At 46.8% G+C, this 13,447-nt stretch overlaps 1 protein-coding gene across 2 annotated transcripts in view; it reads left to right on the forward strand.

The window, feature by feature from the left end:
• Nucleotides 1–13,447, forward strand: part of RPTOR (regulatory associated protein of MTOR complex 1) — a 416,763-nt gene that overhangs the window by 169,247 nt on the left and 234,069 nt on the right. The gene's annotated exons all lie outside the window — the stretch shown is intronic.

Consider the following 13,447-nt stretch of genomic DNA (forward strand, 5'->3'; position numbering starts at 1 on the left):
TCCTCTGCCCTTTTATTACCGTTAAATAATTATTCCATAAACAATTCTAAATAAATATTTAATAGAATTTATTGGTTTTCTGTTTTTTTTAATTGGGATTGTCATTATCAAATAGATGCCTGTTATGTTGGTATACAGTTAATTATTGCTTCTGTTGAAGGATGGATCATGGGCCGGGTGCGGTGGCTCACGCCTGTAATCCCAACACTTTGGGAGGCCGAGGCGGGCGTGTCACCTGAGTTCAGGAGTTCAAGACCAGCATGGTAAAACCCCATCTCTACTAAAAATACCGAAAAAAAATTAGCCATGCGTAGGATTACAGTGGCGGGCACCTGTAATCCTAGCTACTCAGGAGGATGAGACAGGAGAATCGCTTGAACTGGGAGGAGGAGGTTGCAGAGAGCCGAGATCGTGACATTGCTCTCCAGCCTGGACAACAAGAGCGAAACTCAGTCTCAAAAAAAAAAAGGTGGATCATAAAACTTTCGAAATACGCTATTATCAGAAAAATATGTGATTTTTAAAAAGTGATATTTATGTTAGACCACAGTTATCATTTGTTAAGATTGTTACTTTATTCGTCTTGACAATCTAACAGTGTCCAAGAAAAAAGTTTTATGGTAAACTTGACCTTTCTTTCTGAGAAATTCTAGCATTTTGTGTGTGCTAGTTAATGGCTCGTAGAAGGCCATTAACAAAAACTCCATTTCTTTGGGAGAAGTGCTGGAAATGTTTGGAGTATTTCTTTATAAGAGCTTAAACTTTAACAAATTATTTCCTTGATGCTAAGAGATACAAAACCTGAGAGTGCAGCTGAACGGACTTCGCAGGTGGCCTGCATTTAAAACCATGGTCATAGCACCGCGGTTCTCATGCTGGAGCGTGCCCAGCATCACCTGCAGGCTCACGGAGCCACGGACTGCCAGGCCCTCCCCAAACCTCTGCTTCTGTGGCCGTGGGTGGGGCCTGACAATTGGGCTTTCTTGGGCGTCCCACAAAACTGCTGCTGCAGCCACTTCTACTGCTGTCTGGGTTGTCTGCCTTTGAGAACCCCTGGTATAGACAGTGTGGTGTGAGTTGCAGGCAGGATTTTCATCTTACGGTTTGGGGTCACTCTGCTTCTTACGCATTGGGAGAGACACTTCCCCGACCCTTTGTTTTCCATCTCTAATTTTAGCCGTCTAGGGCGGAAACACCAAGGCCTTGTGGGAGGCATGGAGGTGAGGAGGGGCCCCATCTGCCGGGTCTCCAAGCAGGAGTGAGAACCAGCTAGACAAGGGGAGGCCTGGGAGTGCAAGGGGGCTCTGGTGACAGGAAGTAGTCCCCTCTGACCCGGCGACACGGTGGGGAGCAGGTGACGTGGTTCCAGTGCTCCGTCATCCTGGGGTCAGCAGGATGAAAGACGTCGCAGCAGCACAGGCAGCACTGTGGAAACTGTTCCCACGACTGTGAGTCATTGAGGCTCCCAGACACGACGGAAGTGCAAGTGGGAAAGAGGATGGCAAGTTAAGTAACGTCAGGGGTAAGCAAGGAGGTGCGAGAATCACTCGCTTCCTTGGCAGGGTACGCACACACCTGACACAGGAACAGCAACAGAAGCCACGCTGGCTCTTCCTGCTGCGTGTGCATCTGGCCCTGGAAAGAGGCGCACCCAGCGGCAGGCTCTCCTGGCTCACCTGGGACTGTCAGGGTGCTGCAGTTTGCACGACCATCCTTTGGGTTCTTACCTCAGTCAGCGGGGCTGGGCAACTGGGTGTCTCCAGCCCATCATGCTGGAATGTGCTGGAAGCTTCCTCAGGGTACCTGGGCTTATTTTGGTAGTCACTCATACACATGAAATGCACTTTGGGGGAGAAGGATTAAATATTTTGGTTAATCCACTGAAAAAAAGAATGCTGGGGAACACAGCCAGCTTTCCTCTGTTATTTATTTATAGGCTTAAGATAGCCAGAAGGGACATTTCTGCTAGAAAGTTATTTTCAGCTGTAAAAGAACAAGTCTTCATTATTATCCAATTTGGTATGTGTATGTGTGTGTGTGTGTGTGTGTGTGTATGTGTATATATATTCATTTATTTCAGGTTTTTTAAATGAAGCTAAGGGCAAAGGTCAGCTCCTTCCTATTCCTTATGGATTGTGCTGCTGATGGGAAATTCCTTTGACTTCACAAACAGAAGGGATTGGAAGTGCATTCTTTGTTATCGCATATCTAAGATCAGGAGGCTTTTAACATGATTTTCTTTTAGTTAATTTTAAAATATTTTATCATAAAATTCATTTTTTTCAAATGATGTAGATAAGTATAAAATAAACAATAAAAGTTCTTCCTTTCCTTGCCTCCAGGCCTTTTTTCTGTTCCCTAGTGGTAATCTCTGCTATTTCTTATGTGTCTTCTCAGGCACTTCATTAGCTAGATAGGTATGAGAGAGAGAGAGAGAGAGAAATGTACTTAAACATGAATAAAAGTTTCTGGAAGGACATATAATTTTTAAATATACCAGAATTATGTTGTCTATAGAGCGTTCTGCAACTTCCTTTTTTGAACTTAATTTACTGAGCACCTTTATGTGTCATTTATTCTTTTTAACTTTTGCATTATAGTTTTTAAAGATAGATGTGCCAAAGGTGATGTATTAAGCCCACATGATAACTACTTACGTTGTTTCCAAAATTTGCCTTTGCGAACCGTGTTGCATTAAGAATCTTGATGGTTATGTTTGCACACGTCTTTGAGCGCAGCAGCTGAATCGAACCTGTTCCTAGAAGCTGAGATCCAGGATCAAAGCCACAGACCCCATCAGGGCCGCCGCAGTTATGCTTGCTCTAGGATTGTTTGAGGTGGGATGTTTCCCACCCTTCTCCAGTCCTTGGCATTCTAACCTCCCCATTTCCTCTAATAGATGAAAATGGCATCTCTTAAATTATTTCTTTGCTTATGAGTCAAACCGTTTCATGTATTTCTCAATCTTTAAACTCCTGTACACATCCTCTGCTTATTGTTCTCTTGTGGTGGTACTGGAGATGTTTAATTAATTAATTTTTTAAAAAATTATTTATTTATTTATTTATTTGAGATGGAGTCTCGTTCTGTTGCCCAGGCTGGAGTGCAGTGGCATGATCTCCGCTCACTGCAACCTCCACCACCTGGGTTCAAACAGTTATCCCATTTCAACCTCCCAAGTAGCTGGGAGTACAGGCGTACACCACCACACCTGGCTAATTTTGGTATTTTCAGTAGAAATGGGGTTTCACCATGTTGGTCAGGCTGGTCTGGAACTCCTGACCTCAGGGGATCCACCTGCCTCAGCTTCCCAAAGTGCTGGGATTACAGCCGTGAGCCACTGTACCCGGCCTAGATTTTTAATTTATTTATAACAGTTGTTTATATACTAGGAAATTAGTCTTAGTCCATAGTCCGTCTCATATATTGCAAATATTTCCCCCCGTTTGTCAGTTAACTATATTTATTTACTTTTTTTTTGGCCATACAGAAGTTTAAAATTCTATGTAATCAAATGTTTTAGTATCTTTCCATGTAGATTTTGAGTTTTGTGAAATGCTCAGAAAGATTTCTGTATGCCAAAATTGTTTTGTAAATACTTGTCTGGGCTGGGCATGGTGGCTTGTCTGCAAACAGCCCCAGCACTTTGGGTGGCCTAGTGGGAAGATTGCTCAAGCCCAGGGGTTCGAGACCAGCCTGGGTGACATAGGAAGACCTCATCTGTACACCAACAACAGCAATTAGCCAGGTGTGGTGGCTCGTGCCTGTGGTCCTAGCTACTGGGAGGCTGAGGTGGGAGGATCGCTTGAGCCCAGAAGTTCTAAGCTGCAGTGAGCTATAATTGCACCACTGCCTTCCAGCCTGGACAACAAACAGAGCAAGACCCTGTGTCTAAAAAAAATAAAAAGTAAATGCTTGTCTATAGGTTCTTCTAAAATTTTATGTTAATAGTTTTTAACTGTTAAGTATTTTACATACAAAAAAATTATACTCACCACCTTTACCCACAGCCTAGCTTCAGACACACAGCAGTACAGGCGGAGCCATTCAGACGCATCGCGGTACAGATGGGGCGGTTCAGACCCACCGCGGTACAGGCGGAGCCATTCAGACCCACCGCGATACAGGCGGAGCCATTCAGACCCACCGCGGTACAGGCGGAGCCGTTCAGACCCATCCCGGTACAGATGGGCCGTTCAGACCCATCGCGGTACAGATGAGCCGTTCGGACAGACACACCGCGATACAGGCGGGGCCGTTCAGACACACCACGGTACAGGCCGGGCCGGTCAGACACAGGCGGGGCCGTTCGGACACACTGCGGTACAGGTGGGGCCGTTCGGACCCACCGTGGTAAAAGGCAGAACCATTGAGACACACAGTGGTACAGGCAGAGTTGGACTCACCTCTCCGTCTGGATTCTGTCTCCTTTTCATTCTTCCAGTGGTAATCACTAGCCAGGATTTGGGTTTTCTCATCCGCAGTAATGCCATGTACTTTTCCCATATGCGCAGGTAATTTTAGACACCCCGGAGCAGTCCTGTGAGTGGCGTCATTCTTCGTATCTCACGCAGTTTATGTTTTCCATCCCCGCTCATGTTTGTGGGTGCAGCCATCCCGATTCACATAGGCTCCATCTATTCGTCTCCCCTGCTGGATGGGTTTTATACATACTCAGGAATTCACTTCAGTGTTTAGGATATTAATTTTTCTAAGCATACAGGCTTTCGCTGTGTAACGTGTTCACGATGAGGACAGGGTGCTGGGTCATAGGCTGTCTTAACACACTGAGTGTTCTTCAGCTTCTGAAGCAAAACGTGAATGTGTACATTTTGGTGTTGACTCATGAGTTAGGTATTTAGATATATTTTTATTATATGTTTAAATATTATCTCTAATAGTTATCTAATTATATATTTATTTTATAATGTGCTTATTACAGTCCTTACTGTTGTTGTAGGAACTACCCTGTGTCTAACTGGAAATCGCTGTTCAGTCCAAGGGAAAGCACTGATGCCTCAGATATCCTCTTGGTTCATTGAGAACGATTACAGCCTGCGTGGTGTTGCGCCGTTTTCAAAAGTGGCAAGAGCAGTGTGGTCAGCATGGCTTGTCTTGCTGCTGGAGAAAGGAGCCCAGATGTGTCTGTGTAATTTGCGCTCATGCGCACGTGGGTGCAACAGGTCCCAAAGGATGTACCTAAGATACAAGCTGTGAACCCTGGCGGAGCTGCAAACCCTCAACCCATCACTAGGAACAGAAAGTTACGAATTCTCTCGAAGGGACTTTCTTGTCCAGAGTCCCATTCTCCTGACAAACCTCCCCTCTTGAAACAGCAGCTGTTAATTTTGTGCTTTTTTCAGTGCGGGGAGAGGAGACAGAGTCTGGCTCTGTCGCTCAGACCAGAGCACAGTGGTGCAATCTCAGCTCCCTGCACCCTCCACCTGCTGGACGCAAGCACCCCTCCCACCTCAGCTTCCTGAGTAGCTGAGGCTGGGGTGCACACCACTGTGCTCAGCTCATTTAATGTTTTGTAGAGACAGAGTCTCACTATATTGCCCAAGCTGGAATTTTGTGCTTTTGAAAAATAATTTTGCCACATACTTTTGTTTCCCTAGAAGTACATTGTTTAGTTTTGCTTATTTTTGAGTTTTATACCAATGTTATCAAGTTAATGCAGCTAACTTTTAAAATTCAACTTCTAGCTTTCTAAACTGATCTGTGCTGTTGTGCGTTTTACTTTAATTAATTCCCTGTCAAGCTCGTATCTCCACTTGGAAATGTTCACAATTCACCTTTCTCCTGTTGGTGGGCTTTCGGGTTTCTAGTTTTATTTGCATTATAAAGAATTCTATGAACATTTTTACACAGAAACTTATGGACCAAAGAAGAGGTGGGAGAAAGGACAGGAGGAAACGCATGTGGTCTCTGACAGCGTTAATGAACCCTGGCAGTCCCTGCCGACAGTGGTGGTCTTGCTGTGCCTAAGCAGGGGCTCTGGATGTGGCTGTCAGTGGCTCATGGGATGAGCTAGACACAGACTCACCCCTGCGGGGGCCAAGTGCATTTCTTCCTGAGAAGAGCCCCGTAGCTTTGTAGGGTGCTTGAGAGTATGGAAGAGGGACTGCTTCCAAACGCATCGCCTAAAAACAGCTCAGAAGCTTGGTGGAGGCGGGTCTGGTGGATCTCATTGGATGTTACTTTGAAACCATTTTGAAGTTTATGGTATTTTCTTTAAACATTCAAAATTTGTGTTTTTTAAGCAAATTTAACCTTCTTTTTGTTGGTGTTAGTAATCACTGTTTCCAAAATGGATTGCAGAGTTTTCAGCCTTACAATGTGTATAAATACAACAGAAGGTAACAGTCTTCTCTGTGAGATGCGGAGTTCTGATTGGAGGCAGTGATTGCCATCGTGTGCTGTCCGTGTGCGTTGAAATGGTGTAGGGTATGCCTTTGGCTCCAAGTTTAGCCATTTCTAACAGCCATAGTATTTTATGGTAGTTTTTTGTCCTGTTTGGTGGAGAATCTCTGAATTATAGTTCTCACAGCTTGGGGGATCACTCTTGCAGAAATTGTCCAGGAAGTCCTGACTCTTGGACTCATGTTCCTCAATTAAAACCAAACTGGGGAGTAGGTGCGTCTGTCTGTGCTCCTGCCGCGTCCTTTCAGAGTTACTCTAGCCAGTAGGAATGAAGAAACTGGGTCTCCACGACCCAGGATCTGACGACCTCAGGAACAGAAATGCTGGCTGAGCTGCATTCAGGTTCTTTGTAGGACCTGCTGAAAAGGACCAGTTAAGTGGGTCACCACTTAGAAACCGATTGCAGTATCGGGTGAGTAAACGTATGAAGGCTCATGGAAGAAGAGACTACTCAATCAGCTCAGAAAGTCCAAGGAACATGGGAACTAGTAGGAAGAATAATAATAATATGGATAGTGATGTTCTCATAGAATCCGAGAGGTGGAGGAACCTGTGGGAGCTGCGGCCATGCCCCTCGCGGACGCCTGTCCATTCCTGGAGACTGCTCAGGCACCACTCTCCCCACTCAGGCCAGGCCGCGTGGAGACCACAGGCGTGGTGACGCCATGCCCCACCCTGTGTATGTCCTCGCCTTACTGTGACCTCCCTGTGAATGTCGTTATCTTACCATGACCACCCTGTGTGTGTCTTCGTCTTACCACGACCGCCCTGTCCCAGAGTCTACCTGTCTGCCTTCTCCAGCTACCCTGTGAACTGCTGGGATGACGAGGATGTTGTGCTCCACTCTGTCCCACTTCAGAGCACAGCGGCTGACCCATAGCAGAGCGAATGCGTGGCTGGACGAGGGATCAGCTGGAGGCGGCAAGCAGTGGATGTGGGGGTGAAGGAGAAAGAGGTGGCGATGAGTACTGATGGCAGTTTATTAGCAACAGACGTGCATCAGTGGGAACTGGGAATACAAAGAGGCAGAAAGGCGTCCTGATTCTGGGCCCAGACTCTGGAGACAGACAGACCTGAGTGTGAGCTCCTCTGACACTGGTGATCCTGTGGCTCTGAGCGATGTGCTGAAGCTTTCTGATCCTTGGGTCCTCATTGTTAAAATGGGTGTGGTGATAGAGTTGTCATTCATTTAAAGGTGTGGCATGTTCTTGGCATGTTGCAAAGTGCTGTCGTCATCATCATCATCGTCATCATCACTGAGTTTGGAAGAGGAAATGATACGTTTTATTTTTCCCTTCTCAAATTTTTGAATTTGAGGTGTCACAGGCAATCAAGTGAAAATAACCAACTCTCTTAGAGGTGGTAGCTGCAGCTGAAGATTTTTGGGACTTCAATGTTCAGGCAGTATTTAAAACCAGGGAGTTACATTTGATTGCCTGGGAGAAGATGTGGAATAAGAAGAACAGAACAGGCCCCTGATGATCTGTTTTTAAGGGGAGGGTGGAAGAGAGGGGTCCCAAGAGGGGAAGCTTTGGAAGAACGAGCTGAGGCAGCCAGAGACCTGGGGACGGAGTGCGTGTTTGAGGGGAGACGGCGCAGAGAAGACAAGTGGGGGCAGGAATGGAAGAGACCATGGGATGCAGCATGTGAAGAGTTGACTGTATTCCGTAATTTTTGGAGAGCAGTCAGGATCAAAACTAGCTTTTCATTTTTTAAAAGCGATTTGAAATAATACTAAATGTACACGAGAGTTGCAGAGGCAGCACAGAGAGCTCCTGTGTGTCCTTCAGCCAGCTACCCAGTGTCAGCCTCTTACATGACCTCAGTACAGCAATTAAATCTAGGGAACATGTGTTGTTACAGCACTGCCAATCACACACAGCCTCCGTGGTGCCTGCAGCTTTGCCGCTGTAATCCTCTGTGTGTCTTGTGGTCCAGCCCAGGCCCCACCCGCACTGGCTGCCTGGTCCTCTGGTCCTCCCAGGCTGGGATGGTTCCTCAGCTGTTTCTTGTCTTTCGTGACCATGACACTGTAAGATGCTGCTCAGGTGTTTGGAGGTTGCCCCTCTCTTTGGGTTTGTCTGGTGTGTTCTCATGATGAGACTGAGGAGCAAAGTTTGGGGAAGAATAATGCAGATGGGTTATTCTCAGTGCATCAGGCCCGGGGGTGTGTGGTGTGCGTGATTCTTATTACTGCAGGTACCAACCTTGATCACTCGGCTGAAGTGGTGCCTTGTATGTTTCTCCAATGTGAAGTAATTATTTTCTTCTTTGTAATTCATAAGCATTTGAAGGACATACTTTGAGAGTATGCAGATATCCTGTTTCTCCTTAAACTTCCATGCCCTGATTCTAACATCCATGCATAATTACTGCCCTGGTGTTCTAATGGTGGTGCTATACCTCCCTATTTCCTTCCACGTTTAGTAATTGGAATTCTTCTGTATGAAGGAATTGTTGCTTCTCTTGTTTATTTACTTGGTTGTTTGTTTATATCCATATGGAGCCACTAATACTTATTTTACTTTTTGGGTTATAATCCATTATTATTATTATTCATTTTGTTACTGAAATTGTTTCAACTTTGACCACCGACACACCTCCTAGTATTTTCTCTGTCACAGCCCTGGATCAACCATTTCTCCAAGGATCTTTGGCTTTTTTGAGAGTGGTATTTAGAAACCAAGATGTGGCCTCTTTGTGTGCTTGTTACTACTGGAGCGTTAGTGTTACTAGGCCTAGGCCCTCTCCATGGACATGGCTAAGTGATGCGTTTGTGTGTAGTAAGCTAAAAACACATGCATATTGATTTGCGCATCTACGTACAGGTATGGAAACTAGATTTTAATGACTAAACAGGAGGTAAGGGACTAGGGACTGAAACAGACTAATCTTTCGAGAGGTTTGGTGATACTACTGAATAACGTTGTTTTTTCTAGCTTTCTCTGTAATACGATTTTTGCAGTAAATAAATAGAGAACATGTGATTAGAGGAGGCTCTCTGTTGGGGGGACTTTGAAGAAAGAACAAGGCTAAAAAGGGATGTTTAGTTTCTGCAAGAGGTAAGTTACGTCTATAGATAGAAGAAGGGGGTTGCTGAAGAAAGTATAAATCAGTGGAGTAAAGGATGAGAAATGGGAAGTATGAGAAGATAATTCAGGACAGAGATCGAGCGTTTGACTTGGCAAGCCCAAGCACACCCCTCTGAGACGTGGGGGGGAAGGACAGGTGAATACAAATGTGGCAGAGCTTTGAAGCTGGACATGAGAGCTAGTTCCCCCTGGAGCCTGTCTCCTGTTCAGTGAGAAGCCAGGCCATGTCCTGAGAGGTGGGGGCCATGAGTGCCAGGATGGAAGGGTCAGGAGAGAGGAGACATGGCAACCCACCCCCTTCCTCATGTTTACTGCCTGGCATAGTTGGCATTTTCCTTTATGTTGAGGAAAATGCTGCTATGATCTGATTAGTAGGTGCTAAATACCCCAGTTTGTATAAAGTAGGATGGTATCTTTGCAGGGCTAACGAAATGACCAAATCAGGTTTGGGTAAGGCCACCTGGAGATCCGTGTCCTTCAGCTGATGGCAGTCTTCCTGTGCATCCCAGCGATCCACAGAGATGCTTGCAAATTCTCGCATCCCAACAGCGGCGATGCCAGAAATTTCCAGGCTTATATCTACCTGCTCAGCCTCTGGGGTTGGGGTTGAGACACCCCACCTGCCCTTCCAGAGGGTGACTGTCTGCACCTGTCCAGTGTGCCCCCCCCGCTCCCTCCTCTGTGCAGTGTCAGAGTTGCTGTGCCTGGATCTGAGGAGGCACGGTGGGAGGGGAAGGCGCCCACACGACCCTCGTGCTTGCCTTTTCAGCTGGAGCACGGGGTGGCGGCACGTGTTGTTCTGCCCACCCCACCCACCGGGATGCAAACTTCCTGAGGCCAGGGCTTCTTCCTGCCACACCTTGCCACCACGCCCCCTGCCTCCCCTGGGACATTCTCTTCTTTGTAGTCATCTGTTTGGTGTGTGAGGGATTTTGGTTTTGTCTTCTGCCCTGTAATTTAAAGGGATAAAACGCTCATGTTTAACTTAAGCCAAAACCCAGTTTCAGTCTTTCCACCAGAAATCCCTGAGATGTGGAATTGTGGGAAGCTCCTTGGAGGCTGCTGGGCTGCTGGGCTGCACTCTGTGGGAAGATGGCCTGCAGGCTTCAGTGGGCTGGGCTCTCCCGGCCATGGCTGCCTTGGTGGCTAACTCAGGCTGCGGTGACACACTAGTGAGGCAGGTGGACTCTTCCCCGATGTTTAATATAACCTGACAGATAAAGTGGATTTGTAATGAATAAATGATCTAAAACCCATTTCTATTTTTTTGTTTGAAATGAAAACATGGTCTTGAATATGTTTCTTGGAGAGAAAGAAGAGACGCTTTGATTAGGAATTCTCTGTACATTTAGTTTTGGGTCAAGAAGAAACGAAAACCATTGGCCACAAGCTCTTGGGTGTTCCAGGCAGCCTTCAGTGTATTCAGGGGGCTTCCCCGTTCTCGGCTGGTGTGGGTTGGTGCAGCCGGGATGACAGGAATATTCCACAGGACAATGTACTGTGGAGTGACTGTACTGTGGACGTTGTTTCTGTCCCTGCAGCCGGGGCTGTGAGGCTGCAGGCTGCCGTTTGCTGGTTTACAGGGTCATAATTCTGGCCGGGAGCTTGACCTCTGAGATGGGAAATGAGGTCTGCATCCCCTGTTCTAATCAGGATTCGCTGTCAAAGCTCATTTTCCACAGTGTGGCTTAATAGAGTTGGTTTTATATTCCCTGAGGGATACGGACTTCCAAATGGTTGCAGTCTCACTAACTGTAATGTATACAGCTCATGTTTGAAAGGAAATCAGCTCTCCTCCAAGGCAGCGGTTCTCAACCAGGAAAACTTTTCCCCTCAGGGGACACTGGGACATTGGCAGTGTCCGGGGACCTGGAGACTGTCACATCCAGGTATGCGGGGTGGCTCGGTGGTGCTGCGGAGATTGTGTGGTGCACAGGACAGCCCCACAAGGAGCGACCCGGACCCAAATGGCCCTGGTGCTGAGAGGGACAGACGCCGCTCACAGAGAAGCGACCACAGAGACCCGCATCCAAGCAGGCTTCCCAGGGCAGGTGGGGCCGGGAAAGCTGTTCCGTGGCGCAGCATCCCAGTGGCTCTTACGGGGTGAAAGCCCCTCTTAGAACTAAAAGTCCTGAAGCCGAGACCAACTGGGGCCATCCACGGCCCTGTGCCGTGCCGCCTCCTGGATGCACACTGGGAGCTGGACACGGTCCAGCCTCAGCAGGACTGGGCCCCGAGGACCCCACCTGTAACCTGGCACTGGCTGCCTGCAGATCATGGGGCGTGGAGGGAGAGGCTGCCAGTGCTGTCCTAGTGCAGCAGCACCTCGTGGTCACGACGGATCATCTTTCTGAACTTTGCACCTCAAACATTTAAAATGGAGATTTTGATTTTTGGCAAATGTGGAAAATAGATTTCAGCTCAAAAAGCAGGACCTGAGAACATGGTGTGTTAAAGTGTCTTTCATCTTATGCCACTTTGCAGCCTTGGGACCCTCGGACTTGTACCCAGAAGGCAGTAAAGATGACAGCAGCCCCCGTTTCACTGATGGTGGCTCAGAGGACATTGTGAGATGGCTGGAGGGTCAGGTGGCTGTAGGGTCAGGGCTGGGCAAGTTGTATTCAGATGCTGTTTGCTAAGCCCAGAACATTATAGGAGGTAAATAAATAGCACACAGTGTTCTGGGGGTAGAAAGATGAGCCCATTTCCCAGGCTGCTGCCAAAATCCTTTCTCCTGTCAGCGTGGGAGGTGACCCTGCCCAATTAAAGGACGTCTTTTGGCCCCTCTTTCCCCTGGCAGCAGCATGGAAGTGGGTGGGGGAGGAGAGGAGCACACTTCCTCCCACCCCTGGGGACTTGTGAGCGCAGTCTGCAAGCTCTGACCCCAGGAGGAAGCGTGGTGAAGTGCACTTCTGACCATGTCACGCTCCGAGAACGTGGATACCGCACCTCTGACCATGTCACGCTCTGAGAGCATAGACGCTGCACCTATGACCACGTCACACTCTGAGAACGTGGACGCTGCACCTCTGACCACGTCACGCTCCGAGAACGTGGACGCTGCACTTCTGACCATGTCGCGCTGGCCAGAATTTGGCTGCGGGACAGACTTCACTGGAAAGGAAACTGGGCAATGTGCTCAGCTGCAACTGCTTTAGAAGAGAGATAAAATCAGATATAGACTAGCAGTCTCTACCACACTGGCATTTAGATAATTTGCAGCTTTTCTGCCAGCCAAAACATTTCATGGTACAAATGCAAGTATTTCTATAGGATGGATATCTAGAAGTAGTCAGAAGGAATGTGCCTTTAAAATTTTTATAAGTACTTCCCAATTGCCTTCTGTAAAAGCTTCATTAATTTACATTCCCACTTTGATGAATGAGTGCCCTGCATCCTTCAACAATGGGGCATTATTCACATTTTATCCTGCTTTCCAGTTTGCTGGATAAAAATGGAATGGATGGATGGGCGGGTGGATGGATGGATGAATGGATGGATGGATGGATGGATCGATAGGTAGATAGATAGATTCTCATTGTAATTTGCATTTCTAATCAGGAGCATGAAACTCAGAGTCATTGATGATTCCTCTTTCTTCTGTGAATGGACTGTTTGTGTGTTTTGCCTGTTTGTTGTTGTTTCGTCCCTTTGTTGATCTGCAGCAGAAGTTTATATGAGACACATCTAAAAACTTCCCTGTCATGTACTATGTACCTCCTTTCTTTAAAATTGCTAGTCACAGATATGTGTCTTTATTAGAATTACAGATTTTTTTATCTTACTGTATCAGTCAGTCTCAAGACTTAGTAGGTTTTGTGACTTGCTTAATTAAGGCCTTTCATATGCCAAAATAAATGAAAATTTTTTTGTGCTTTTACATTTAGGTTTTCAGTCCACTCTGATATGTGTGTGTGTGTGTGTGTGTGTGT

The sequence above is a fragment of the Theropithecus gelada genome, chromosome 16 (genome assembly GCF_003255815.1).
Source record: "Theropithecus gelada isolate Dixy chromosome 16, Tgel_1.0, whole genome shotgun sequence".
NCBI lineage: Eukaryota > Metazoa > Chordata > Mammalia > Primates > Cercopithecidae > Theropithecus > Theropithecus gelada.